Source organism: Odocoileus virginianus, chromosome 18, assembly GCF_023699985.2.
Source record: "Odocoileus virginianus isolate 20LAN1187 ecotype Illinois chromosome 18, Ovbor_1.2, whole genome shotgun sequence".
NCBI classification, from domain to species: Eukaryota; Metazoa; Chordata; class Mammalia; order Artiodactyla; family Cervidae; genus Odocoileus; species Odocoileus virginianus.
The window spans coordinates 19,135,890-19,163,511 of record NC_069691.1 but is presented as its reverse complement, the minus strand read 5'-3'; the positions used below and the strand labels follow the sequence as shown (position 1 = coordinate 19,163,511).

General features: G+C 39.8%; 1 long non-coding RNA gene across 1 annotated transcript; it reads right to left on the bottom strand.

Moving 5' to 3' along the window:
• LOC139039419 (uncharacterized) lies at positions 1–27,622 on the bottom strand. Its single transcript, XR_011492681.1, has 3 exons — positions 27,519–27,622; positions 12,626–12,770; positions 1–103 (listed from the first exon to the last, which is right to left on the bottom strand). It is a non-coding gene; the product is annotated as an uncharacterized lncRNA (long non-coding RNA).

Below are 27,622 nucleotides of genomic sequence, written 5' to 3'. Positions count from 1 at the left end.
CTTGAGAAATAATCCAAACTATCTGGAGAGATGGATGGACTTCATGTCCTTCAGGCAATCCCCTCAGTGCCTCCTCAGCTGTAAACATTTCTTGAGCATTGCTCTGCTGGAGGAAAAAGAAAAATCACAACCATGTAGAACGGAGGCCATAAATCTGGACTAAAACTAATCTCAGTTGTTCCCGCAATGTTCCTCAGCAGTCCTATTACATGTGCTTCTCCCATTTCCCCGAGCTGCAATACCAAACCTTCACCACTCTTCAAAGCTTTCAATCTTCTCTCTTTGGGATGACCTTGTTTCTAAGCTAGGGATGAGCTGCTACCAAGAGTGGCTTTTTTCTCCCATTTCCCCATACGCCCACCCACATCTGCATTCAGCCCTTTTTTGTCTTTGTCTTCATCTCTAGCAAAAAACAGTTTTCTTATCAAAGGCAACTCCATCCACTGGTGCAGGGGATATTATTCCACACTGCCTCTCTAGGAAATCCGCTTTATCAGTCACATCCTTTTCTTCCCTTCAGTGTTGTATTGGCTATTCCCTTCAGCATAAAGATATGGTCATTCCTCTCATTCAGAAAACAAACAAACAAAAAAAGCCATTTAATGGCCATTTCTCAAAAAGCATCCCCATGCTTCTTTCTTTAACAGCTTTTCTTTTACAAAGTACAACCTAGACTTACTCTCTCTGACTCCACGTCACTCTGCATCTTTGCTCCACTCTAAGCTGGCTCTCCCCACATCCCTGCACTGAGATAGTCCTGTGTACTCACCCAACAGACTAGGCACAGTTAGTTCTCAATTTACGTGGCTTGCTCTGCTGAAATTTCATGCTCTTAAAAGTTCTGGTTTTGTCTCCCATGGCATTTTTCTCTCTTTCTCCTGATAAACCTCTGCATTGATGGCTCTCTTCTGGTGTCTTGATTGGTTTCTCTCTCTCCGCCACTCCTTAAATATCAGTATTTTGTCTTCTCACTTTAGCCACTTATGGGGGGGATCTTGTCCCTAACAATGTTTTTCATCTAAATCTTGATTCTGAGCCCCAGTTCCATGTCTCCAGATTGTTTTCTTTTCTTTTTAATCGAAGGATAATTGCTGTACAGAATTTTGTTGTTTTCCGTCAGACCTCAATATGAATCAGCCATAGGGATACATATGTCCCCTCCCATTGAACTTCCCTCCCATCTCCCTCCCCACCCCACCCCTCTAGGTTGATACAGAGCCCCTGTTTGAGTTTCCTGCAAATTCCCACTGACTCTCCATTTTACATACGGTAATGTAACTTTCCATGTTACTCTTTCCACACATCTCACTCTCCCCGCTTCTCTCCCCATGTCCATAAGTCTATTCTCTGTTTCTTCACTGCTGCCCTGTAAATAAGTTCTTCAGTACCATTTCACTAAATTCTGTATATGTGCGTTAGAAGAAGATATTTATCTTTCTCTTTCTGACTCACTTCACTCTGTATAATAGGTTCTAGGTTCATCCACCTCATTGGAACTGACTCAAATGCGTTGTTTTTTATGGCTGAGTAATATTCCATTGTGTATATGTACCACAACTTCTTTATCCATTGATCTGTCGATGGACTCTAGGTTGCTTCCATGTTCTAGCTATTGTAAATAGTGCTGCAATGAACAATGGGATACATGTGTCTTTTTCAACCCTGGGTTCCTCAGGGTATATGCCCAGGAATGGGATTGCTGGGTCAAATGGTGGTTTTATTCCTAGTTTTTTAAGGAATCTCCACACTGTCTTCCATAGTGGCTATTTCAATTTATATTCCCAACAACAGTGTAAGAGTGTTCCCTTTTCTCCACATCCTCTCCAGCATTTATTGTTTGTAGACTTTTTGATGATGGTCATTCTGACCTGTGTGAGGTGATATCTCATTGTGGTTTCGACTTGCACTTCTCTAATAATGAGCAACGTTGAACATCTTTTCATGTGTTTGTTTGTCTTCTTTGGAGAAATGTCTGTTTAGGTCTTCTCCCCATTTTTGATTGGGTTGTTTGTTTTTCTGGTACTGAGTTGTATGAGTGCTTGTATATTTTGGAAATTAATCTTTTGTCAGTTGTTTCATTTGTTATTATTATCTTCTCCCATTCTGAGGGTTGTCTTTTCACCTTTCTTATAGTTTTCTTTGCTGTGCAAAAGCTTTTAAGTTTAATCAGGTCCCACTTGTTTACTTCTGTTTTTATTTCCATTACTCTAGGAGGTGGGTCATAGAGGATCTTGTTTTGATTTATGTCATTGAGTGTTCTGCCTATGTTTTTCTATAAGAGTTTTATAGTTTCTGGTCTTAAATTTAGGTTTTTAATTCATTTTGAGTTTATCTTTGTCTATGGTCTTAGGCAGTGTTATAAATTCATTCTTTTACATGTAGCTGTCTAGTTTTCCCAGCACCATTTATTGAAGAGGCTGTCTTTGCCCCACTGTATATTCTTGCCTTCTTTGTCAAAAATAAGGTACCCATAGGTTCAGTTCAGTTCAGTTCAGTCACTCAGTCATGTCCAACTCTTTGGGACCCTATGAATTGCAGCACGCCAAGCCTCCCTGTCCATCACCAACTCCCGGAGTCTACCCAAATTCATGTCCATCAAGTTGGTGATGCCATCCAACCATCTCATCCTCTGTTGTCCCCTTCTCCTCCTGCCCCGAATCTTTCCCAGCATCAGGGTCTTTTCAAATGCATAAGCTCTTCCCATCAGGTGGTCAAAGTATTAGAGTTTCAGCTTCAGCATCAATCCTTCCAATGAACACCCAGGGCTGATCTCCTTTAGGATGGACTGGCTGGATCTCCTTGCAGTCCAAGGGACTCTCAAGAGTCTTCTCCAACACCACAGTTCAAAAGCATCAATTCTTCAGTGTTCAGCTTTCTTCACGGTCCAATTCTCACATCCATGCATGACTACAGGAAAAATCATAGCCTTGACTAGACAGACCTTTGTTGCCAAAGTAATGTCTCTGCTTTTAAATATGCTATCTAGGTTGGTCATAACTTTTCTTCCAAGGAGTAAGTGTCTCTTAATTTCATGGCTGCAATCACCATCTGCAGTGATTTTGGAGCCCAAAAAAATAAAGTCTGACACTGTTTCCTCTATTTCCCCATCTATTTCCCATGAAGTGATGCGACCAGATGCCATGATCTTAGTTTTCTGAATGTTGACCTTTAAGCCAACTTTTTCACTCTCCTCCTTCATTTTCATCAGGAGGCTTTTTAGTTCCTCTTCACTTTCTGCCATAAGGGTGGTGTCATCTGCATATCTGAGGTTATTGCTATTTCTCCTGGCAATCTTGATTCCAGCTTGTGCTTCTTCCAGCCCAGCATTTTTCATGATGTACTCTGCATATAAGTTAAATAAGCAGGGTGACAATATACATCCTTGACATCCTCCTTTTCCTATCTGGAACCAGGCTGTTGTTCCATGTCCAGTTCTAACTGTTGCTTCCTGACCTGCATGCATGTTTCTCAAGAGGCAGGTCAGATGGTCTGGTATTCCCATCTCTTTAAGAATTTTCCACAGTTTATTGTGATCCACACAGTCAAAGGCTTTAGCATTGTCAATAAAGCAGAAATAGATGTTTTTTCTGGAACTCTCTTGCTTTTTTGATGATCCAGCGGATATTGGCAATTTGATCTCTGGTTCCTCTGCCTTTTCTAAAACTATGGGTTTGTTTCTGGGCTTTCTGTCTTGTTCCATTGGCCTATATTCCTGTTTCTGTGCCAGTACCTCACTGTCTTGAGGCCTGTAGCTTTGTAGTGTAACCTGAAGTCAGGAAGGTGGATTCTGCCAGCTCCATTCTTTTTTCTCAAGACTTCTTTGGCTATTTGGGGTCTTTTGTGCTTCCATATGAATGATGAAATTTTTTGTTCTAGTTCTGTGAAAAATGCCATTGGTAATTTGATAGGGATTGCATTGAATCTGTAGATTGCATGTGGAAGTGTAGTCGTTCTCACAATATTGATTCTCCCTACCCAGGAACATGGAATATCTCTCCATCTGTTTATGTCATCTTTGATTTCTTACATCAGTGTCTTATAATTTTCTGTGTACAGTTTTTTGTCACCTTAGGTAAGTTTATTCCTAGATATTTAATTCTTTTTGTTGCAGTGGTGAATGGGATTGATTCCTTAATTTCTCTTTCTGATTTCTCATTGTTCGTATATAGAAATGCAAGTGATTTCTGTGTATTGATTTTGTATCCTGAAACTTTGCTAAATTCACTGATTAGCTCTAGTAATTTTCTGATACTATCTCTAGGATTTTCTCTGTACAGTATCATGTCATCTGCAAACAGTGAGAGCTTTATTTCTTCTTTTCTGGATCCCTTTTATTTCTTTTTCTTCTCTGATTGCTGTAGCTAGGACTTTGAGAACTATGTTGAATTATAGTGGTGAAAGCGGACACCCTTGTCTTGTTCCTGATCTTAGGGGGAATACTTTTAGTTTCTCACTATTGAGAATAATGTTTGTTGTAGGCTTATCATATATGGCCTTAACTATGTTGAGGCAGGTTCAAAAGTAGATTAAAATTTTTAAGAGTTTTAATCACAAATTGTTGCTGAATTTTGTCAAAGACTTTTTCTGCATTTATTGAGATTATCATATGGTTTTGATCTTTCAATTTGTTAATATGGCATATCACATTGATTTGTATATTTGAAGAATCTTTGCATTCCTGGAATAAACCCAACTTGATCATTGTGTATGAGCTTTTTGATGTGTTGCTGAATTCTGTCTGCTAAAATTTTGTTCAGAATTTTTGCATCTATGTTCATCACTGACATTGGCCTGTAGTTTTCTTTTTTTGTGTTGTCTTTGTCTGGTTTTGGTATCAGGATGATGGTGGTCTCATAAAATGAGTTTGGAAGTGTTCCTCCCTCTGTAATTTTTTTGAAAGAGTTTTAGAAGGATAGGCATTAGCTCTTCTCTAAATGTTTGATAGAATTCTCCTGTGAAGCCATCTGGTCCTGGGCTTTTGTTTTTTTGGGAGATTTTTGATCACAGCTTCAATTTCAGTGCTTGTAATTGGGTTGTTCATAATTTCTATTTCTTCCTGGTTCAGTCATGGAAGATTGAACTCTTGTAAGAATCTGTCCATTTCTTCCAGGTTATGCATTTTATTGCCATATAATTATTCAAAATAACCTTTTATAATCCTTTGTATTTCTGCATTGTCTATTGTAACCTCTGCTTTTCCATTTCTAGTTCTGTTGATTTGACCCTTCTCTCGTTTTTTCTTGATGAGTCTGGATAAAGACTTGTCAATTTTGTTTATCTTCTCAGAGAACAATGCTTTTAGTTTTATTAACCTTTACTACTGTTTCTTTCATTTCTTTTTCATTTATTTCGGCTTGAATCTTTATGATTTCTTTCCTTCTACTAATTTTGGGTTTCTTGTTCTTATTTTTTCAGTTGTTTTAGGTGTAAAGTTAGGTTGTCTATTCCATGTTTTTCTTGAGGTAGGATTGTATTGCTATAAACTTCCCTCTTTAGAACTGCTTTTGCTGCATCCCATAGGTTTTGAGTTGCCGTGTTTTCATTGTCTTTGTTTCTAGAGATTTTTTTGATTTTCCTTTTTATTTCTTCAGGAACCTGTTGGTTATTTAGAAACGTGTTGTTTTGTCTCCATGTGTTTGTGTTTCTTACACTTTTTTTTTCTTGTAATTGATATCTAGTCTCATAGCATTGTGGTCAGAGAAGATGCTTGATATGATTTCAGTTTTCTTAAATTTACTGAGGTTTGATTTGTGACCCAAGATGTGGTCTATCCTGGAGAATGTTCCAGGTGTGCTTGAGAAGGAGACATATTCTTCTGCATTTGGAGGGAATATCCTGAAGACATCAGTGAGATCCATCTCATCAAATGGATCATTTAAGACTTGTGTTTCCTTATTAATTTTATGTTTTGATGATCTGTCCATTGGTGTGAGTGGGTGGTAAAGTCTCCTACTATTACTGTGTTTCTGTCAATTTATCCTTTTATGTCTGTTAGTGCTTATCTTATGTATTGAGATGCTCCTATGTTGGGTGCACAGATATTGACAATTGTTATGTCTTCCTCTTGGATTGATCCCTTGATCATTATGTAGTGTTCTTCCTTATCTCTTGTAATCTTCTTTATTTTAAGGTCTATTTTGTCTGATGTGAGGATTGCTATTCCAGCTTTCGTTTTCCATTTACACGGAATATATTTTTCCATCTTCTCACTTTCAATCTATATGTGTCTTTAGGTCTGAAGTGGGTTTCTTGTAGACAACATAAATATGGATTTGTTTTTGTATCTGTTCAGCCAGTCTGTGTCTTTTGGTTGGAGCATTTAATCCATTTCCATTTAAAGTAATTGTTGATATATATGTTCCTGTTGCCATTTTCTTAATTGTTTGGGGTTGATTTTGTAGATCTGTTTTCTTCTCTTGTGCTTCTTAACTATATAAGTCTGTTTAACATTTGTTGTAAGGCTGGTTTGGTGATAGTGAATTCTCTTAACTTTTGCTTGTCTGAAAAGCTTTTTATTTCTCCATCAATTTTGAGTGAGATCCTTGCCAGGTACAGTAATCTTGGTTGTAGATTTTTCCCTTTTAGTACTTTAAATATATCCTGTCATTCCCTTCTGGCCTCTAGAGTTTCCACTGAAAGATCAGCTGTTAAGCATATGGGGATTCCCTTGTGTATTACTTGTTCCTTCGCCCTTGCTGCTTTTAATATTCTTTCTTTGTGTCTAGTCTTTGTTAGTTTCACTAGTAAGTGTCTTGGCGTGTTTCTCCTTGGGTTTATCCTGAATGGGACTCTTTGTGCCTCTTGGATTTGATGGACTATTTCCTTTTCCATGTTGGTGAAATTTTCAACTATAAGCTCTTCAAAAATTTTCTCATACCCTTTCTTTTTCTCTTCTTCTTCTCCGACCCCTATAATTTGAATGTTGGTGCATTTGATATTGTCCCAGAGGTCTCTGATACTATCCCCAGTTCTTTTTTTTTTTTTTTCCCATTTATTTTTATTAGTTGGAGGCTAATTACTTTACATCATTGCAGTGGTTTTTGTCATACATTGACATGAATCAGCCATGGATTTACATGTATTCCCCATCCCGGTCCCCCCTCCCACCTCCCTCTCCACCCGATCCCTCTGGGTCTTCCCAGTGCACCAAGTCTGAGCACTTGTCTCATGCACCCAACCTGGGCTGGTGATCTGTTTCACTATAGATAATATACATGTTTCAATGCTGTTCTCTTGAAACATCCCACCCTCGCCTCCTCCCACAGAGTCCAAAAGTCTGTTCTATACATCTGAGTCTCTTTTTCTGTTTTGCATATAGGGTTATCGTTACCATCTTTCTAAATTCCATATATATGTGTTAGTATACTGTAATGGTCTTTATCTTTCTGGCTTACTTCACTCTGTATAATGGGCTCCAGTTTCATCCATCTCATTAGAACTGATTCAAATGAATTCTTTTTAATGGCTGAGTAATATTCCATGGTGTATATGTACCACAGCTTCCTCATCCATTCGTCTGCTGATGGGCATCTAGGTTGCTTCCATGTCCTGGCTATTATAAACAGTGCTGTGATGAACATTGGGGTGCATGTGTCTCTTTCAGATCTGGTTTCCTCGGTGTGTATGCCCAGAAGTGGGATTGCTGGGTCATATGGCAGTTCTATTTCCAGCTTTTTAAGAAATCTCCACACTGTTTTCCATAGTGGCTGTACTAATTTGCATTCCCACCAACTGTAGGAGGGTTCCCTTTTCTCCCCAGTTCTTTTCATTCTTTTCACTTTATTCTGCTCTTCAGAAGCTATTTCCACCATTATATCTTCCAGCTTACTGATTCATTCTTCTGCTTCAGATATTCTGCTATTGATTCCTTGTAGAGTATTTTTAATTTCAGTAATTGTGTTGTCTCTGAAGGTTTAGTATTTAATTCTTCTAGGTCTTTGTTAATTGATTCTTGCATTTTCTCCATTTTGTTTTCAAGGTTTTGATCATCTTTACTATCATTATTTTGAATTCTTTTTCAGGTAGTTTGCCTATTTTCTCTTCCTTTATCTGGACTTCTGTGTTTCCAATTTGTTCCTTCATTTGTGTAGTATTTCTCTGCCTTTTTATTATTATTTTTTTAACTTATTGTGTTTGAGGTCTCCTTTTCCCAGGCTTCAAGGTTGAGTTCTGTCTTCCTTTTGGTTTCTGCCCTCCTAAGGCTGGTCCAGTGGTTTGTGTAAGTTTCATATAGGGTGAGATTTGTGCTAAGTTTTTGTTTGTTTATTTGTTTTTCCTCTGATGGGGAAGGCTGAGTGAGGTGGTAATCCTGTCTGCTGATGATTGGGTGTGTATTTTTGTTTTGTTTGTTGTTTAGATGAGACAGGGTTCTACTGGTGGTTGGGTGATGCTGGGTGTTGTTTTCAAGTGGTTTCCTTTGTGTGAGTTCTCACTATTTGATACTCCCTAGGGTTAGTTCTCTAGTAGTCTATGGTCTGGGAGTCAGCGTTCCCACTTCAAAGGCTCAGGGCTTGATCTCTGGTCAGGAACAAAGATTCCACAAGTGGTTTGTTATGGCATTAAGTGAGATTAAAACAAATATCCCAAAATGAGAAAGCAAAGATGAACCCCAGACAAATGGCAGTTACAAAATCAGGCAAATAATAATTAAAATAATGGAATACACACATATACATATACATCCATGAGCAAAGTCAAAATACTGCAACAAAAGTAAAGTACAATAGACTGACCCAGCAAACAAAGGAAATAAAAAATTATATTTACCAGTTAAGAACAAAACTAACTAAAGTACAAATTGGAAAGCAAAGCTGAAGCAAGGTGCCAAGTGGGGAATGAAGAAATGAAAACAAAACTAAGAAATACATTGAGAGGAAAGGAAAGAAAGAAAAGAAAGAAAGACTAGATATGCAAAGTTAAACAGAGGTAGATGAAGAAGATTTATATGTATTAAAGATTAACTGCAAGGGGAAAAGAGCCATAGGAAAGGCAAACAAAGGAATAAATATAGAAAAAACATAATAGGTTTAAAAAAATTATAAGTTAAAATAATAAAAAGGAGAAAAGAAAAAAAAGGGAGAAGAAAGAATATAGGAGAAAAGGAAAACTCCCCAGAACTGCAAAAGCCCAATGTCAAGGCAGAGGTTTATAACAACAATAAAAAAATGTGACTGAGAAAAAAAAAAAAAAGCTCAAAAGCTTAATTCTATTTCATAGTGCCAATAAAATCGACAACTACAACAGAGGGGGGATAAAAGGAAAAAAAAAGGAAAAAATCCAAAAGAATCTACAGAAGCAGTCAAAACATGATAATAATAAATGCTTTTCTTGAGTCACTGCTGTCAGTCTTCTCCCTCGCTGGGAGTCACCGTCCAACTCACTTCCCTAGGATGCTCTCCAATACTATGCTGATCTCTGGACCTGCTGGGGGGGCAGCTTAAGTTTTAGTCTGGTCCTTCTCCTCTGTGTTCTTGCCTCCAATGTCCACAGCTATCTGAACTAGTGTGTTTTCTTTTGTGGGAGCTCTCAATGACCTTTTATATATTCCATAGACACAGAGTTTGCCTAGTCGATCGTGTGGATTTAATCTGCAGCTTTGTACAGCTGGTGGGAAGGTTTTGGGTCTTCTTCCTTAGTCACACTGCCCCTGGGTTTCAACTGTGGTTTTATTTCCACCTCTGCATGTGGGTTGTCCACTGGGGTTTGCTCCTGAGGCTGCCCTGGAGGACTCGGGTTTGCCCGTGAGGGCCAGGGGTGGAGGTGGTGCAGCTGCTTGGGTCGCAGGGGTTCTGGCAGCACCCCCCCTCCCTGACAGAGAAGCCTGGCAGGCCACAGTCTGCAGGGTCACAAAGAGCTGGACACTGCCAAAGTGATCCTGTGTGCATAGGCTGAAGACTTTTCGCTTGTGTGAGCTCTGCCCCAGTGAGAGTTGAGCATGAAGGTGGTGCAGCTGCTTGGCTTGCAGGGACCCTGGCAGGGCCAAGCGTGCAGGGGCACGGACTGCCTCCGCCGCAGGAGTCATGGCGCTAGGAGAGTCTTTCTTCGAGCCTCTTGTAGCTGGCGATCAGAAGGCCTCTCTGGCCAGTCTTTCTCCACAGCTCCGCCTGTTCAGGCACTTAGAGGGCTCCCTTGCCTGGGGTCCCCCTCTGTTGTTCCCTGCATCAGGCACATAGAGGGTCCCCCTGGCTGGGGTCCTACTAGGGTCCTTTTCGCCCTAGTTCCTTCATTGTACCAAGTTTCACATGGGTCTATATATTCTTTTCCACTGGTCAGGCACTCCTGTCCCCTCTCAGCTGGTATTCCACATACATTTGTGTCTGAGGATGTATTTCTGATGTATCCATGGAGAGAGACATACTCCACGTCCACCTGCTCCTCCGCCATCTTGTTCTCCTCCAAACTGTTTTCTAAACCATTCCACCTGGACATTCCACAGTCCATCCAGAACTGAACATGCTTCTCTTTTCATGCTCACCCCTGTTACTCCACAAAACCTGCATTCTCTCCTTTATTTTGTATATTAATGAATTCTAGACCTTTCCTTTGACTCCTTTCTCACATTCCAAAATAATGCATTTTTAATTTATTTTTCTCCTATTGTACCTCTCATCTCTAGTGGGACCACCAGTCTATTTGAATAGGTACATCTCGTGACATTTGCTCAGTTTCCAGAAATTCCCATTTCCAATTCCTCTTTGCAATAGCCCCAGAGTTCAAACACAAAAATTTGATTATGTTACTCCTTTGCTTACAATTGATCATTGGCCTCTCATTACTCACAGCATACACTTTAAAATCTTTTGTCTGTCTGGAGAACACGTATTCATGTTTCTTCTTCTTCTGGGAAGTTTTCCAGGACAGATTTAAATGTGTTATCCTAATCTGCCACTCATCTTTGTGGATCACCCAATTTAGTAAATCTCATTGTATTTGCCTGTTTGCAAGTTTGATTCTTCACTTCAAATATCTTGAGAGCAGAAACTTGCTTTCTCAACTTTGTATACATAGCATACAGTATACTAGTAGGTACTCAACAAATATTTAGTTAAAGAAAATGTATACATTTTTTAAAACTATATCATTTCAATGAATGAGAAAAAATTTGCCTAGGGAGTCTCAAAGCGTGCTTTGCCAAAATTAAAATTAGGAATACACACTTGGTTGGGCTTCCCAGGTGACTCAGTGGATAAAGAATCTGCCTTCAATGCAGGAGATGCGGGTTCAGTCCCTGGGTTGGGAAGATTCCCTGGAGGAGGGCAGGGCAACCCACTCCAGTGTTCTTGCCCGGAGAATCCCAGGGACAGAGGAGCCTGATGGGCTATAGTTCACAGGGTTGCAAAGAGTTGGACAGGACTGAAGCGACTGAGCATGCGTGCATGCACCCACTTGGTTAACACAAACGACCTGAGACAGACTGGGATGTATCCTGACCACAACGTCTGCTATAATAAGAATTCATTTGCCAAACCACCACTAGGACATGTATTTATTTTTAAGAACTTTAGATCATGGCTGTGAATATCCTTGACCACGTCTAACTACTTCAATGAATTAGCTGAAGTAGGTGTTGGCAAAGGGATTGGATGAGGTCTGGGCATATGCTCTGCTGAGACACTATCCTTCAAGAAGATGGGTTTCAATGCAAACAACCTAAATGTTCATTAGCAGATGAATGGATAAAGAAGATGTGGTACATATATGCAATGGGATACTACTCAGCCATACAGAACAATGAAATAATGCCATTTGTAGCAACATGAATGCAACTAGAGATTATCATACTAAGTGAAGTAAGTCAGAAAGAGAAAGACTAATACCATATGATACCATTTATATATGGTATCTAAAATATGGGATAAATGAACCTACCTGCAAAACAGAAGCAAACTCACGTTGCCACGGGAAGGGGAGGGGGGAGAGAGATGAACTGGGAATCGGGGGTTGGTAGATGCAAACCATTCACTTTAATATTTAGAGTGAATAAACAATAGGTTTCCCTCTATAGCACAGGGAACTATATTTAATCTCCCGGGATAAACCATAATGGAAAAGAGTATTTTAAAAAAAAGAATGTATGTATGTGTAAAACTGAGTCATTTCATTGTACAGCAGAGATTGGCACAGTATGGTACATCAACTACACTTCAAACAGAAAGAGACGATGGGTTTCAGCTTCTGATAATAGAGCCCTCAACTCTCACGGACTCTGCGGACAGTCGTCTAAGATTCGTCATATACTGAGGCCAAGAATGCACAGACCTCTTTAAACTATCACCACTTTCTCCTCCTGGTCTCAGGATATGTGAACGAGGACAATTTTGTGGAGTTTTGCTTCTCAGCAAAAAAGATTTGTCACACTTCGTCTACAAACTTTTTTTAAAATTTCCCTCATCCCAATAAGAGACTAACGGTCAGGTCAGTCACTTCCTTACAATAATTGTCTCTTCTCATGGGGAATATATATACGGGAAAAAAATCACATGTTGAGCAATCAAAATTTGTTAAGATTTTGTTATATTCTTTTGTTTTCTTTTTTCAATTCCACACATAACCGAAAACAAACAGTATTTGTCTTTCTCTGTATGGCTTATTTCACTAAGAATAAGTAAAATAAGTACAAGCATACCTTTCAGGTTCATCCAGATAGTTGCAGTTGGTAAATTTTATTCTTTTTTTTTTTCCAACTGAGTAATGTTTCATTGCATCCATTTCAAATGTCTTCTTTATCCGTTCATCTGTTAATGGGTCTTTAGGTTGCTTCCATACCTTGACTATAACAAAACAGAAACAGACTCATGGTTATAGAGATCAAGCAAGTAACCAGTAGGGAGAGAGGCAAGGGGAAGGATAAGACAGGGGTGGAGGATTAAGAGGTACAGATTACTATTTATAAAATAAATAAGATGCAAGGATGTAATATACAGGACAGGGAATACAACTGATATTTTATGACAATCTTAAATGAAGTATAATCCATAAAAACATCAAATCATGTTATGTACTTGAAAGTAATATAACATTATATGTCAACTATACTTCAATAAACATACAAACAAACTGTTGTTTTGCACCAGCATGTTGAAGGCAGATGTCTGGGCATTGACACCCATTTACAAACTGGGTAACCTGAGGCCAATATCCTCCCTATCTTTCATCCTGGTATCCTATTTGACTCTGAGGTTTACACTCTAGGGAAAAAGAACTTTTAACCTAATCTGGCTATGTAGGGTCTTTTAACCTAATGCTGTGTAAATACAATTCTCCATATAATTTGTGACTTCAGTCAATATACAATTAACACACTAATAGAGGATTACTGGCTGATATCCTCATCTTTGCCACATTCCTTTAAATTGGTTTAATGGTAGGCTAAGCTAGGTCTAGAGCATGATTTATTTATCTGAACTTTGTCCTAGCCTACATTAAAATTTGTATCTTCATGGTCAGCCTGTATTTTAATCATTAACTCTCCCTTTTTTTTAACCCTTGAAAAAAAATTAAAATTTTCATTTTGAATCAAAAGAGAATCATTAAAAAGAAAAGAAAGAGAGTCATGGAATAAAAGGATTGTAAGTAGCAGGAAGAGGAAAGAAGGCAGATCATCAATGACCTACCGTGAGAACTAAGCATTACGGCAACTAGTGTTCAATGGTTGAGACTAAAAGATTTTTTTTTAAGTTTTAAAAAGATGCTCACCATTCTGGCTAATTAGTGCTATGAAGAATGGGTACATCAACTGGCAAGACCAGATATGGTATGCCTTGTATGTTTTAGGAGGTTGTTGTAAGAATTAAATATGGCAACATATATGAAAGCAATTTGCCAATTATAAAGTTTTCCATAAACATGTAGTGTTACCTGAGCAGTCATTTCTTAGGGACCATCAATCTTGGGGTCACTAATTTCCATTGGGGCTACACGGGCTTTCAGCCAGTGATTTTGGGGGCATGCTTGCCTTGATCAGCATGATAGAATTTGCTCCCATAAGAATACCAAATATACCACCTGCAGAGTATTTTATTTGCTTTAAAGGCCAAGGATATTTTTTCTTATTTTAAAAAAATGCGAAAGACTTTCTGTTTTTGAAACAATAAGTGGCACTGACATCTCTCAAGATTGAAAGCACTATTGTCTCATTTTAAGCACCCCCTTATTATTAGGCAAGGATGTTGCTGGCAGGAATGAATAATTAGGTAACTCTTTGTGGGCACGTTTTATTCAGGTCCCAAGGGGAACGTGCAATCGTAACATCTCCTTGGATTATTTCACAAACATATGGCAACTGAAGCACCTGAGCCAGATGTACAAGCATATTATACCAGGTCTGTTTTAACTTAAAACTGTGAAATACATCAGATGGTAGAGTTATTTTGGTCATGAACATCCATCATGGAAATAGCATAGAAATGTCTTTTTTTTTCTTTTTTTTTTTATTGTCCATTTTACTTGGACTGGAAATAATCAAGAACGAAATAGCTTGGAAATCATCTCTTGCAATGGAAGATTCCAGATAAAGTTCAAGACCTAATGAAGTCTATGGCCTGGATTTAAATGGGCCTCAGACATCTCCATATAGTTTAGTAATGCCTTTTACCAATATTCACTGCTGGCAGGTCTGAATCTCAACTCAACCATGATTATTTTTGATTCTCTTTTCCTCATCTTGTGTTTTCACCCCTCTGGAGATGCATATGGGTAGATTAATACAGAATTTTTAAAAAAAATAATGAGAATGTATTTTCTACTGATTCAGTAGGGAGTTTTTGTGTTTTTCTTTTAGCCTATCTTATTATCACCACATTGGTTGCTTATTTTACTAAAGAATCCTTGTCTGGTATTGACTTCTCGGAATCATGGTTGTCTAAGCAGGAATGCTCATCCCATTTGCTGGTGGGAACACCACATTTCAGAGTGAATCATTTTTACCCTGAGTTACTTAAGCTTCAGAATTAAAAAAATAAAAAGAGATGCCATTGGATTCCCAGTTGTACAGTGTTGTGCTTGGTCTGATAAGAAAATAAAGAATACAGAGGCGTGGGCAACAATGCTTTCCCTTCAATACATATGTGCAAATTCCATTCACATTAATGAGCACGCTGCAAGTGTACTGAAAAGGATGTAGACCAAGTCACAGTGGAATCTATTACTTCATCCAGTTTTTTTTTTTAAGCCTAATATCAAATTCCTGAGCTTTTCCTGAGATAGAGAAATACACAGTGCTGAGAAGATGTGTATGGCGACAGTGGCACCAGGGAAAAAGTACTTACTTTTTATAGCCAGTATGGCATAGAGCAGAGATTTTGGGGTTGAATTACTGTGGCTGGCAAATGTTGAAGCTGACAATAGAGGTCCACAGAGTCTTGGATAGTCTGCCTTTGTGTTACACCAAAATAAGGCAACAAAATATTTATGAACTTAATTCTGCCTCTCAATTCTTCCCCCCTTGGAAACGGCAGTTCTCTGTGTGATGATATGTGTAGACATGCAGTTCAGACGAGTTCCTCGCCAACGTGATATTCTGTAAATGTGGTGCACCTGTGTTTTCTTGGTCACCCTGCTGCTACTGGGGTGCCTTAAAGCACTTTCTTTCAAATAAGTGAGTGGGAGGTGGCGGTGGCGGAGGGGGAGAGTTGGGGGAGAGGAGGGAGTATGATCTTCCCTTTCCTCTTATTTTCCAATTTCTTCTCGTTTGGAAAGCCTTGGAACATACATTTAGTTTCAGGTTAAGATGTCAGGTTTATCTCAGTCCAGAGATGTTGGCACCTCCCCACCTGGGCCTGCGGGGGGCCCTGTATGCCCTCATATTCCAGCTATCTCACAGGGATGCAACTGTATTTATAATATATATTCCTAATATTGCAGGACTGCTCAGGTCAGGGCATCATGAGCCTCACGTATCAGACAGACAAGCCCACAAAACTAAGCAACACAGAGGCCTCCTTCATAAAGCTGCCAGCCCAACATCCTCTCTCCAGGACCAGAGGGACCCTCGTGTACGAGTGACCCTCCACCCAGCAAGCCAACATGCTGATTAGTCTGAGACGGACATTTAGGGCTGGGAGGAACCACAACAAGCCAAACAAGATGACTGGCCGTGCTGGCAGGCAAAACCAGCCAGAAATACCAATTCTGCGCCCTTCCTTCATTTCCACCTCCAAAAATTTTGACTTCTGATGGTTAAAAGCAACGATGTTCTGACCTTAAAGGGCTGAGGTTCTGTTGCCACTGGTTGCTGAAAGAATCATTCCTCAGCAGCAGTGGGACTATTGGCCCCAGCGGCGGCAGCCGCGGTGGCGGCAACCACAGACGGTGGAGTTCAGTCCTATTGGCATCGCATTCTGGAAAGGGGAGGGCGGGGAGGGAGGGAGGCAGTCTATTGGCCTCAAAAGCTGAAACATCTGCTGGAGTTATTAACAGCTTTTTGGCTGAGTTCAGCAGCAGGGCACCTTGTGGTTGATAGATTCTTCTCTCAGCAATTCAAAACAATGCAGTTAAAGCAAATTTCTCATTTTCAGAGCACAGCTTAACGAGGCATACAGTACTTTAAAAATAGTCACACTTACGATGGTCAATAGCGGTGACTACAGCCCAGGGTTACCTTCAGTCCTCCGTGGGGTTGTTAACTCTGCCAGGGTGGTGGTGTAACATGGATTTTTTTTTTTTTCAAAGACCACGTAGTTCACGGTTAACTCACTTTGGAGGAATTTACATTATTTATGAAGTTAATGCAGATTATCCTACGGTGTAAATATTGGCGAACTGGATCAAACCACTTAGACAGCTTATGGCTCTCCCTTCCCAAAAGCGTACATTAAATCCTTTTAGGCTCAGAAGTCCAATTCCAGGAAAGCTTTTGAGGGGCTGGATTTTTGAAGCTGCAGTAAAACTGAATATATGGCAACAGCTTGGGCTAGAAGAGCCCAGGGTTGGAAGGCAGGTGGGGGCTAAAGATTCTAGCTCTAGTCCTTATCCTAAGTGGCTGTGTGAGTCCTTGTGTGTGTCGGGGCAGGGGGGTCACTTTATCTTTCTGCCTCTGTTTCTTCCTGTATAAGATGATGGAGTTTATTAAGGGGTATGGAGAAAGAAATGGCAGCCCACTCCAGTGTTCTTGCCTGGAGAATCCCAGGGACGGGGAGCCTGGTGGGCTGCCGTCTATGGGGTCACACAGAGTTGGACACGACTGAAGCGACTTAGCAGCAGCATGAAAGTGAAAGTCACTCAGTCATGTCAAACTCTCTGCGACCCCATGGACTGTAGCCCACCAGGTTCCTCTGTCCATGGGGCTTCTCCAAGCAAGAAGACTGCAGTGGGTAGCCATTCCCTTCTCCAGGGGATCTGCCCAACCCAGGGATTGAACCCAGGTCTCCTGGATTGCAGGTGGATTCTTTACCACCTGAGCCAGCAGGGAAGCCCATGTATGTCTCCAAATGCTTCCAGCCTGTTCTGCCATCCTGGGAACTGCGGCATTCAAATCCAATTTGAAAGTGTTCCTCTTATAATTCATGAATTGTTAACCAAGTTGAGACTGTTTGCCAATGTCTTTTTGTGTTAGCACATGACACTATGTGTGGTATTTGGGTGGGGGCATCAGAAAAACAAACTGTAACATTAAATAGCTCTGTCACTCACTTCAAGTGAATGCACCACATGCTGTAACAGACGTGGGCAAAATACAACCAGGCCCAGTTGGATTTCCTAGCCTGTTAGTTTCTCTGGCCAGATGAGTGTCCAGCCCAAGGAAGGGTCACACATAACTTTTGGACCTACTGATCCAGTGTGCTACCTTTGGCAGAAGAAAGAGGGTGATGAGGGAGAGAGAATGCTCACCAGAGGAGGGCTAGCACCTCTGATGAGGCTGAAGTCTTCCCTGTCCTTCTTTCATCCTTCACCCCTGTGCCCAGCACAGGATGTTCTTGTTCTGTCACTGAGCTGTGTCCAATTCTTTGTGACCCCATGGACTTCAGCATGCCAGGCTCTTCTGTCCTTCACTATCTCCCGGGGTTTGCTCAAATTCACGTCCGTCAAGTTGGTGATATCATCTAAGCATCTCGTCCTCTGTTGTCCCCTTCTTCTGCCTTCAATTTTTCGCAGAATCAGTGTCTTTTCCAATGAGTCAGCTCTTCGCATCAGGTGGCCAAAGTTTTGGAGCTTCAGCTTCAGCATCAGTCCTTCCAATGAATATTCAGGGGGTTTTTTTTCCTTTAGGATTGACTGGTTTGATATCCCTGCAGTCCAAGGACTCTCAAGAGTCTTCTCCAGCATCACAATTTGAAAGCATCAGTTCTTGAGTACTCAGCCTTCTTTATGGTCCAACTCTCACATCCATGCATGACTATTGGAAAAATCATAGCTTTGACTACATGGACCTTTGTCAGAACAATTGTGTCTCTGCATTTTAATATGCTATCTGGGTTTGTCATTGCCTTCCTTCCAAGGAGCAAATGTCTTTTAATTTCATGGCTGCAGTCACCATCCACAGCACAAGATAGGAGAGAGAAATTTGCTGAGTCACTGTTTCCTTAAGCACAGTGATGATCTGATCCTTCACTGCAAAGGGAAATAATATAAGAAGGACTGCACTCCTCTTTCCTGCATTCTGATCCAGGCATCTCTAGCAACAGAGACAGTATTTTTATCTATTAAAAAATTATCCTCGTTGGTTCTAAGATAAATGTACACCCTGATGGGCAAGGGTCTCATGAATGTGGGGGTGCTTCTAAGCCTCTATAACCAGTTTTTGTCATGAGGCTGAGGGCACATGGTCCAAGTCTAACAGATGTGTCTGGTCCCTGACCTCAGGTTTCATTCATAGCTGCTAGGAGTCTGGTCTGAGTAAAGTAAGTGAAAACAAACAGAAGCCCTTTCATGCTGCCCTGAGAAAGGAAACCCTTTCCAACGTGTCTTTCAGATAAAGGTTTACAAATTCCTGTAAACCCATTTGGGCAGTACCAGCCTTGACTTGCAGATAGACACAGCTGATGTCATGCCTCATCCCCTAAGAGTACCAGCCCCTTGCTGCCCTGAGGGTGGTTGTGGCCAGAAAAGGCTCATCCACTGATAACTAGCAGCACCTAGAACCCTGTATGACCAGCTCCAAGCAGCTTGCTGAGAACTTCTGACGTGGGAGGCCGCAATCCCAGGGCAGACCCCGGTCTCTCAGGGGCATCTGACATGCCCCCTGGCCCTGTGACACAGGTGCCCTGCAGTGTTCCTATGTCCCATGGACACTGTCATTTTGTGCAGTACTAAGGCAGCCACCAGTGGGCAGATGCCGGCCCAGGCAGTCCAGTGTAGGCAGGGCATACGGCCCCCATCTCCCCTATGAAGGCATACCTGAATTCTTCTAGAGACAGAGGAGATGCAAAAGGAAGATCCAGCCTTTCCTGAGAAGATAGTGACCAAGGTTTCTGGGTCAATGGGATGCTCCTGAAACAGTGCTAGTCAACTTGGGGGCTGCAGACTCTGTGAAGGCCCACACATACCCTGCAGCTTGTTCAGCAGGTCCCAGCTGAAGCCTGGGGACTCAGGCTTTGAGAGGTGACTGCAGCTCCCACCCACGGGTTGCTGAATGGAAACTTATGGCCACAGGGTGACCTTAAGCTGGCCTTTCACAGAATCTTAAACAAAGAAATTAGGTTGATGGGAAATAAATATCAATGGATTACTCTCCACCCCCAAATACCAACTGATCTACACAAAGGCAAGTATAACATGCCCTTATATCTTTTGTCATCTAGAGCACAGATGTTAATTTGCTGGAAATGTGTGTGTGTGAATTTTAAGCACGGTATCATCTGTCATGTCAGAGCATGCATAAGATCAATGGAAAATATTTTTTTTGTACTGCTGGGTAAAAAGTGATAGTATTCCACTTGAACCCTGCCATATTTGACAACTGTCATATTAAAACAATTCTAATTCAGACTCAAAGATTATGTATAGTGTTTAGTAAAATTAAGAAACAGGAATTAGGAAATCCATGGGCTATCTTTAGTTTGACCACTACGCTAATAGTTAATTTTGAGTAAGTTGCTCAAACAGTACATAGTAATTTGCCTTTTCTCTAAGTAAGTCAGACATTAAGCATTGTCATCACTTACTGGTAAATATAAGGCATCACACTTTTGCAGAATGACTATGGAAACTTAGGGATTTAATAATAATTGAATTACAACTTATTATCTTAGGTTGGTAGAATTGTTGGTAGCATTGTTCTTCCATAAACTGAAATAAATCTTATAAAGATTTGTTATTTAAATGAAGGCTGTTTCTCAGTGTTGCTTCACAGATGAAAGATAAAGGAGATAATGTAATCTCAGTATTTTACAGCAAAGCATCTCTGTCCTCAGAGTATTCAAGGAACAACAAGGGTCATCAGGTCAATTCTCAGCATTAAATGAGGAGAGAGACTTACAGAGGTTAAGCCTTATCCAAAGCTACACAGGGCAGTTGCTTTAAAACACACTCCCTTTCTCAGGATAGTTGTAATGGCAAAACTAAACTCCCTTACAAGATATGTTATCAAAGACGGAGTAAGTAATCTAAGACAGGACCCCAATCATATTCTCTTTCTCTTTCACATATTCCTTAACACTTTTCTTTTATAGAGGAGTATTTAGTGTCTGGTCCAAAAGGAATAGAAAATTTTGCTCCTGAAATCCTCCAGTGGAAAGACTGTATTAATGTCTATGAATAACCTTTGTCAACTCACCAATGAATAAATAAGTGTTTTGATGTACTGAAACATTGGGTTGGCCAAAGTTATGGGGTTTTCTATAACATCTTATGGGGCTTCCCAGGTGGCACTAGTGGTAAAAATAAACAAAAAACAAAAAAATACCTGCCTGCCAATGCAGGAGATGTAAGAGACATGGGTTTGATTCCTGGGTCAGAAAGATCCCCCAGAGAGAGCAAGGCAATCCACTCCATTCATGCTTGGAGAATGCCATGGACAGAAAAGCCTGGTGGACTATACGGTCCACAGGGCTATGAGAAGTCAGACATGACTGAAGTGAATCAGCAGACATGCACACATAACATTTTACAAAAAAACCTTGAATGAATGTTTTGGCCAACTCAACAGTAAAGTGTTAGTCACTCAGTCGTGTCCAACTCTTTGATGCCCCATGGACTGTAGTCCGCCAGGCTCCTCTGTCCATGGAATTTTCCAGGCAAGAATACTGAAGTGGTTTGCTATTTCCTTCTCCAGGGCATCTTCCATAAAAAATATGTTAGCTTCAAGTGTAAGGGAGGGGTTCTGGGAAGAGATACCAATATTGTTGAACACCCTTTGTGTTCTAGACACTCTGCAAAGAGGATTTTAAAGTATGTGATTTATGTTCATATCTCAGTCCTGTAAAGTAGGCACTCTTACAGATGGAGACACTGAGACCCAGAGAGGGGAAGGACATTCCCAATGCTACTATGTGATAAACACAGGCTTTAATTTCAGGCCACCTTAACCTGTTCTCTTTATTTACCCATATGTGCCACATATATGCAGAAGGACTTACATTCAAAGGAATACGCATAGTAAGTGATGGGCATTATAGGTGATACCCATTATGAGAGTACAGGGGAGAGATCACTGATACCCCCAGAATGAATCCATTATGAATCCTGGATTAGAGTGGTCGGGTACTAGGTTTCATTGAGACAATGGAATGAGCCATGTCCTGAGGAATGGGTAGGCTTTGATAGGTAAATATGATAGGGAAAGACATTTTATTTGAGGAAAATAGATCCCAGCAGGAAATGCACCCTAAAGAAGCATGAGTAGATCATCTTAGCTAAAAAGGAAGGTTTCCTTTGGGAAGTCACAAAACAAAGCCCAAAGAAACTTGGGTTTGGACTCAAAAAATTCAATGCCAGTGTATTCTTTGGGTAAAAGAAGACTGTAAAAAGGTTGCTTGGAGATAGATTAGAGAATCAGAGAAAGGAGGCAGGGAGGGTTCCTCAGATTTTACTACGGCAGTCCAGCTGGTGGTGATGATGATGGTAGTGATACAATGAAATTAGATGAAAAGGAACTTACAAGGGAAAATAAGCCCTGTTCCAAGGAGATGTGGTCACTGATCGTAAATCATTCCAGGTATTATTCCAGGTGGAAGGACCTGGAATAATAAAGGTTATCCAATTTGTTTTGCTTAGATTCATCTGTTGACTGCACAACTGCTGAAAGCCTGCTGTATACTTGGTCCTGTTCTGTTGTCTACAGATACAACAAGTGAACCAGGAAGCTATACTCAATGCTGCTAGGGACTCACCTTCTAGTGGATGATCTGGGGGCTGTGGCTTAGGTTGATACAGTGAGGGGACCTCACAGGGGAGAATTAGTTTTGTTTAAGAAGATAATTAGTTGGAGGTAAGATTTAGGTTGCCCAGGTTAAAATGTAGATGAAGCGAGTGATAATAAAGAAATATTTCAGTAGGGAGATCAGACTTAGAGAAATTAGAAAGCCCTATAGGAGAAGTGAGTGAAGAAGGAAATGGCAACTCACTGTAGTATTCTTTCCTGGAGAATTCCACGGATTAAGGAGCTTGGTGGGCTGTGGTCCATGGGGTCGCAAAGAGTCAGACACAACTGAGTGACTAATACACACAGGAGAAGTGAAAAGGCATCAAATCATTTCCAGGCTGTGAACTGCCCTCTTCATAATGTCCCTGTGCATGCCCCTTGAGTCTGCTTTTATCATTAGTTTTATCCTAGTCTCTGAACCCACATTTCTCATGCACTTTATGGTGTCACTAAATTTTTGCCTATCAAGGAAGTGTAAGATTTGAATAATTCTACTTGCTTGTAGCACAGGAAGATAGCCAACTATGTTTGATTGCTTCAGAAGAGTTATGCAATTTTTTATTCCATGAAATTCTTTAGGGCAGTGCACCTCAAAATTTAATGTGCACATAAATCACCTTAGGATCATGTTAAAATGCAGCTTTGGATTCCATATATCTGGGTGGGGCCTGCAATCCTGCATTCTAAGTTCCTAGGTACTGCTGCTATTGGTGGTCCTCAGATGTAATCTTGAAGCTATGGCATCATTGTATTACTAAATCTCACATTGCTCTCTACCATTACTGTTACTGAAAACTACTTTTTGCATCTTGTAGGTAAAAACATATTAGGACAAAGATGATAAAAACAAAGGAATGTAAACTTTGTGGGAGAAAAGGCATGTAAAATTTTGCTATATAGCCAAGAATATGATATCAGTGACCAAAAAGAAAGGCAGATGTGTTATGGGAAATGACTTCCAGGTTGGGTAGTCCAAGAAAGTTTCGTAGAAAAGGGTGCTTTTGAGTGGGTCAGGATTACAGTAGGGAAAAAAGGAAAGAAAAAAAAAATCAGAGTTAGAAGATAACATCAGTGCCATATTATTTTGATTACTGTAGATTTGTAACACATTTTGATAGCTTGGTGCCAAGCCACCCCTCATTATTCCAATCTCTCATAATTTTTTGTTCATTGTTTTGTTTTGGTTTTACGTGAGCCTTACATCATCATGAAGTTTCAGAAAAAAAATTTATTGAGAATGATCAGATTTCATTAAGTTTAAGGATTATTTGAGGAGGTATTGACATTTTTCTAAGACTAAGATTTTCTGTTTCTCCATTTATTATAGTCATTGTCCTCTTCTGTAGAAGTTGACAGTCTTCTGGAAATAGTTTCCTTTTGGGTAGATTTTTGTTGTTGTTGTTAGCTCCTATATGTAATTCTTTATTTACTGTTATTAATGAATTTTTTTTGTGACTGACTTTTGCATGCCTAGTATTACCTTTGCTTTTGGAAATTATACCCTCTAGTAAGGAACTAGCTTTTCTTCAATTTTTACCTCCAAGTGTTACAGCTACTATAGTTTATTTCTCTATTACATTTCCTAATCAGTTATTGCTGATACACAGGAAAAACTCCTGGAGTTTGTATACTTAACATGTACATTTATTTCACATAAAGCTTACTAAGCTCTATTGAAATGATTCTTTGGGGTTGTTCACATAAATAACAACATTTAAGAGTGCCATAATAATTTTCTCATTTGTGCTCCATTTGTTTTTCTTATACATTTCTAAATGCATTGGTCAGAACTTCATAAAATGCTTAATCATAAAGTTAATGTGAATAGCTTAGTCTTCTGTTTTGTTTTGTCTTCTGTGGCTTTATAGTCAGATCAGTGTTATTAAGTCAATGTTTTAATTCATCTTGTCTATCAAGATAATATTTGTGTTCAATTTTGATTAAAAAATTATAATTCTGGATTACCATTGTTCCTTGATGACTAAACTTTTCAAGTCCTGAGTTCTTCTAGCTTCATTTCTTCTCTTGAACTTTTCAGGACAGACATATGGGTGACATTTCAATTTTAGCCCTCAAATTTCTGAGATTCTTATACACACATTCAAAAATGTTTTAGGTATAAAATTGTTGGGCCACAAATTTTTCTTATAAAAAAATCTTTACATAGTTGTTCCATTGATTATGCCATTTACAGGAATATGAGACTGAGATAAGTTTGTTTCTTTGTAGAATAATCATTTTCCTCCTACCCTCAATGGCAGAGAGATTGAATGCCAGCTTTCTGGTCTCAGATCAAAAGATGTGCAGAAAAGGACACATTAGCTAAGCTGTAATTAGGTCCTCAGGCTTTGGGCACTTCCAGGAAGCTTGGGGTGTTGATACATTGCATTATCCAGGTAGCTCCTGCTTTTCCCAAGCATGCTTGGGTGTTGGCATGTTTATAGAAATAGATAGAAAGCTTAAAGACTTCCTGGTGGTGGGTAAGATAAAGAAGGAAGAAGTGTAATCTGAGGTACACCTTGAGATATAATGTGTTTGCCAGGTCAAGGAATGGTAGATGGAAACAATTCACTCAAAGAAACAGCAGGAATGCACAGCTCAGAGATGGAAAAGCAGGCCATCTCACAAAAGTAATCCCCAAGGTACATGGAGGGAATAGCTGGAGCTGAGGCTAAGCCAGTGGGATAGGGCCAGTTGCAGCAATATCTTAAGAAAAACGGGTGTTATTCTGAAGGTAATAGTCACCTAAAAAATGAGGAATCATCCAAAGTGAAAAAGTACCATCAGTCCTGTACTTTAGATTTATTATGCTGGTGGTCTGTATGGAATTTGAGGGCAGGCCATTTGGAAGCCTAGATGAGAGACAAAGATCTGGAGTTAGGCAACAGAAATGGATCAGAGACAAATGAAGCACATGTTTTGGTGTTTGAATCGACAAGATATGTAAGAAATGTGAAGGCAGAGAGAGACAGAGGAACCAAGATGACTCCTGTTTCCTAGGCGTATACAGAAGCTGTCTGAAGAGACAGTTGTAAATAGGAAGTTTCCAGTTAAGAGAAAACTCTGGGCTGGTGAAATAGAACTGGGCCTGTGTAAGTGGGAGACAGTGAGGTTATTCAGAGAGAGATGATGAAAGGTGAAGCAAGAAGTGGAAGTTGAGGCCAAATGCAACAAAGAAGTTGGATGAGTCAAGAGCTGAAAACCCACCTAGGATTTGCAAGTTAAGCAATTATTAGTGACCACTGCTTGAGGAATTCCAGTTCAGTGGGGGAGGAGAAGGCAAGTAACAAGGATTTTGAGAGAAATTAGGAAAGAGGCCTCATGTTCTTCTTCTAGAAGCCAGAGGCAAAAGGAAAAGAGAAGTGTGTAGGTAGCTGATGTAGAACTAGGTATTTTGTTTGCTCAATTTTTAAGAATGTAACTGAGGAAGCAAGTCCCCAAATTAAGTTTGGCTTATCCTGAATCTCCAAATTATTTTTGATTTTATTTCTTTGACTGAACCATAGGATCTGTCTGCATTTCCAGTAATTTACTTTTTCTTCTTTTATCTTCTAAATATTTACATTTTTCCAAAAAGTTGTTCAATTGTATTGTAACACTTTTCATCTTACTAACCCTGCTTGTTAGAGAAAAACTAGAATATCATTGAAATCAGCAACCTAGAATTGGAAGACATCTTGGATCAATTTGTCTAACCTATTCTTCAAAAGTTGTAATTTCCTTTCAGCATCCTTAACATATTTCTAGTGACAGTAGACCACTATTTCAAAGGCAAGTCAATCACTTTGGTTGGACATACCACACTTAATAGCATGTTTGTGTTAATTCAGAAGGCATGTGTTAAGCTGCAAGTAATAGATGACTCCAAATCAAAACTGTTTCGACAAAGATGAAAATATTTTATCAAATAAGAATTGCTCAAGTAGGCAAGTTTCAGAGTTTGTAAAATCAGAGTTTCAACACAATATCAAAGACCCAGGATTTTTTCCATCTTTTTACTCTGCCATTCTTAGTGTATTTGCTTAACTTTCTCATTGTCACAATATGGCTGCCAATACTTTGGGCATCACATGCAATCATTAGATGTCCAGCAGAAGAAAGTAGGACATACCCTGTTTAGTATATTTTTGTTGTTATTGAGGATACCTTTTCCATGCATCCTGAAAACTATCAGGAGAAAACTATCAGGAGACTTCCAACTCAGTATCACATAATAGCAAAGAGCATGGATAATGAGCCACACAATCTGGGTTTGTTTTCTAGTTCTAATTTTATACTTCCTTAAGCCTCTCTGCTGCTGCTGCTGCTGCTGCTAAGTCGCTTCAGTCGTGTCCGACTCTGTGTGACCCCATAGACGGCAGCCCACCAGGCTCCCCCGTCCCTGGGATTCTCCAGGCAAGAACACTGGAGTGGGTTGCCATTTCCTTCTCCAATGCATGAAAGTGAAAAGTGAAAGTGAAGTTGCTCAGTCATGTCTGACTCTTCACAACCCCGTGGACTGCAGCCTACCAGGTTCCTCCGTCCATGGGATTTTCCAGGCAAGAGTATTGGAGTGGGGTGCCATCACCTTCTCCATAAGCCTCTCTAGCTCTCAGTTTTCTGAGCTTCAAAACTTATATACTCATACAACTTACCTCATAGGATTTGTTGTTGGAATTAGCATTAATAAAGTACTTTAAAAAAGTGCCTGACATACAATAAGTGGTCAGTATGTTTTTATTATTATGCATTCAACAATCCTATTTGAACTACATGCCCTTCGCTTAATCAGTTACTGGCAAAAGAAATGGGGTTATTCTTATTGGCTTTGAAAACTTAATATTTATCCCTGAAATGGGGGGCTAACAATGTGTATCTACATACAGATGTATGAATAAAACCTGGGCTCTATTAACTGAGAAAGGAGAAAGGATGGATGGCTCTTGGGGAGACAACCAATAGTGCTGACCATGCAAGGTGCAATTTGCCATTTGCTGTCATTCCATTCATTTGCAGACTTTGGTAATATTGGGAGAAGGAATTGTAAGCAAAGACAATATTATGGTAAATATATACTAGTGATACGTTGAAATACACACATTCTAAGTAGACTCATGCTTGAATCCTACTAAGTAAAACCTGAAAATACATTTAAAATACCTAACAATTAGTTTCAATATCATTCCAAGTAGCAGTTTAAAAGAACTTGTATCTTTATATCAATTTTCAAAGCTTTATTTACCTGCCTTTCCCATTCAATTCTCACATCAGTCAGGTGATGAATGATAGGATTGGTATGATTACCATCTTGCAGATGATGAAACCGAGGTTCTTCAAAATCTGGTG